Source organism: Semicossyphus pulcher, unplaced genomic scaffold (assembly GCF_022749685.1).
Source record: "Semicossyphus pulcher isolate SPU_LCO1_2020_fin unplaced genomic scaffold, fSemPul1.0.p SCAF_5, whole genome shotgun sequence".
Lineage (NCBI taxonomy): Eukaryota > Metazoa > Chordata > Actinopteri > Labriformes > Labridae > Semicossyphus > Semicossyphus pulcher.
In genome coordinates, this window is record NW_027211726.1 from 33,014,564 (window position 1) to 33,018,103 (window position 3,540).

Genomic DNA, 3,540 nt, shown 5'->3' on the forward strand with positions numbered 1-3,540 from the left:
AGAAGAAGTCAAATATCTTGGATTAATAATAACAAAAAATACGTCCATGAGAACTGACTTCAATATAATTCCCAGATTGAAAGATGTACAGAAACTATTAAATCACTGGCTCACGCGAGACCTCTCTATACTTGGTGGAATTCTTCTGTCAAAAGCAGAAGGCTTATCTCGGCTTATCTACCCATGCAACTCTCTGTACACCTCTTCAGAAGGAATACATTCATCCAACTCCATCATATTTAAACTTATTTGGAAGAATAAAACGCATTACCTACGCAAATCACAGTTAGTACTTGGTTATGATAATGGGGGATTAAAAGCCATGTAATTTGAATCTGTAATTGCAGCCTTCAGAATTAAATGGTTAAAAGAATGTATTTCTCAGCCTCACTCTCTGTGGTACCACATTCCTAATCGTTTATTTAATAAAGTCGGGGGTATTGAATTCCTGCTCAGATGTGATTCCTTCCTGCTCAAGTTTTAAAGTGGACTGGTATGACAAAGGTTTAACATTGTGTATGACTTACTGAATACAGAGGGACACCTGTTATCCTTTGAAGAATTTACCACAAAGTATAAAATGACTTTTACAAGAAAAGGGTACGATCAAATCTGTGAAGCCATCCCAGTTCCTGTACTTCCAATGATTCAAAATAATAGATCATATTCTCCGCCAACACTTTTCTTTTCTTCCTTACAAGTTGGTGAGATTGATTTGATGGATAGAAAATGCAACAATAAAACTATGAGTCTGTTCTTCAGACAGATAAACATGGGGGACTTCAATTCTGGAATCATACGGGGCGATACAGAGGTCACTTTGAGGAAACATTCCTTTTCTTTCTGTCTTTTATGTCCTGTTGCTCCGAAAGTTCTTGAAACACATTTTAAAATGGTGTCTGCAATCTATCCTGTAAAAGATTTATTCCATCAAAGGTGTAAATTTGATGTGGAGCCTTGTGTCTTCTGTTCCTCAGAAAGTGAAACCATTGAACATCTATTTTTTTACTGTTCACTAACTAAACTGTTTTGGTCCAATGTCCATCGGTTGTCTTTAAACATTGATAATATACCCTGGTTTAACTGGAATGATGTGATATATTTTATGGATCATTTGGATACAAACATTTCTCATCTTTTTCAATGTTCTTGAATTATTTTGCCAACTAATATAAGTCAATGAAATGTCTGAAAAACTCTCTTCATCTATAGCTAAATCCTTGCTGTTTTAATGTCTCTTATCTTGCCCTCTTGTGCTCTCGTCTGTCTACCTCTGATGGATTAGTTTTTGTTTGTTTGTCTTCAAGATTCTGTCAAAGATATTTGTGCTCATTAACACATTGTATATATTTTGTGCTGATCTTCCTTAACTTGCTTTGTAAATGTCTTTGTGTTCAATAACACAATAATAATAATGCTAATAATTATGATGAAAATAATAGTCATAAATAAAATGTCACTGCTTCCCTCTCATTGCCTCCACATCTAAAACAAGGTTTATTTTAGATACACACATTTTGTAATGATAAACTGACCCAGGACCTGTGTGGTAAAAGAATTAGACCAGAATAAAAAGTGGACCCGAACCTGTACTCTGTAGTTCTGGGTCGGCTCATGAAGTCCTATACTGTGAAGTTTAACAACGTCACACTCCCTGGACTGGGAAAAATGTCTTCTAACTGCAGTTGTGTTCCCTCCTGAACAGATTTGGTAAAGTTCATTGATCAGTCCCTCCAGGATTTTGGAGCATGTTCTGTGATCTTTGCGACCTAACACGTCTGATTTCACAGTAGCTTTTAAAAAAAGTTGCAATGCAAGTTGCCGTGTTTCAAGGCCTTTTTTTCCTGCGTCACACGTCACACATCCACTGTGAGCAACTGGGACGAATGCTTCAATAAAGCCATCGATTGGCTGAGTGAGCTGTTCGTCCTCTGACATCACTTCCTGTGGATTTCTGTGCCAAGATGTCAAATAAAATGTGTAAAAACTGAATGAAGCTTCAGTAAATAACCATTAAATGCTCATTTCACACTGTGAATGCACATTCAATGCTGTCCATATGTGCAAAGGGGAACCTACCAGTTATTTGGGCTGCTGCAGCAGTATAAAAGAAATGATAAGAGAACACGACTTGAACTCAGCGCTGACACAAACATCAGTAACAGAGCCTCTGGTTGGTGGAAAGTTAGCAGCACAGCCTCTGATTGGTTAATTGACTCAACACAAGTTTAGAAGTTGCTAAGTGGACGGCTAACAGTTTTGAGCACAGAAACATGGATAAATAAGATTCATTGTGATGGATTCACTTTATAGAGTCTCTTTAAAGACTCTGTAGTTAGAGGCAAGATGAGGTCGCTCATGTAGGAGAGATGATCACACCGGAGCCTCGTTAGAACGCTGCAGCTTTCCTGCTTCACAGCTAAACATAAAGTCAGCTGTAGCGTGCAGCGTTCCAGAGATATAAAAGTACAGTACAAGCTTCCCTCCTATATTTATACAACACTGAAGACCTCAGGGGATCAATATTTGAATATTAAAGAAGTGCTTTGGTGACATAAATGACTTCACGCACGCAGGGAAACAGGAGGTTGTTTGAATTTGCGTGAATTCGCAGGAACGAGACATCACAACTTCCTGGAGGGACTGATTAATATTATATAAATGGGTTTGGAAGCACAGACTGTATGTTTAGAGGGGAACAGGGCAACACTGACAACCATTGCACTAGCATGCTTTCTGCTGTTTGTGTTACACCTGACAATTTCCTTTAATTTATTTTCTCCTTCAATTGTCAAATAAAATCAATCAATCAATCAATCAATCAATCAGCTGACAGTCACATTGGTTTGTATGAGTCCTGGTCTGTACAGATGTCTGCAGTCCTTTTATCTTCTTACAGCTTAAATAACTATTGTTTGATCTTCTCCTCTCTCGTCTATTTTATCCCTTTATTTGAACATCACAAAACATCAGCAAACAAGTTCTCTGCCTTAAATTTCACATGTATTTCCTCTTTTCACCACAAGAGGTCACTACAGACATTTGAAACCACACAGACTTACCAGTGTGTTGTAACTGTGACTCCTTTGTTTCGCTTGCAGCCAAACAGTACGTGGAGTCTGACCCGAGCGGGCGGGACAAGCAGACCCCTCTGGTGGTGGTGAAAGAAAGCCATGAGCCCCCCACCTTCACCGGCTGGTTCCTGGGCTGGGACCCCTCCCACTGGGACTCTGTCACCAGGAGCATGCAGGCCATGCGTCTGTAGACTCAGATCACACAGGACAGCTGGAATAAAGCTCTTTATATGATCAGTTAATCCATTCAGTGTCTTTGATAAATGTCTGCGTGTGCTTTTCTTTACGTGGCACTCACACTTCCTCTGACGTCTTTCACAGAGGTTCTCAAACTGTCAGGATGTGATGCTGAATGGGGGCACACAAGGAAACGTTGAAGAACCACTGGTCTTTGATTTGCTCTCTCAGATATTTTGTCTCCTTTGCAATCCTTCTTGTAAAATTACTTGTCTGTTGTTTGCATGCA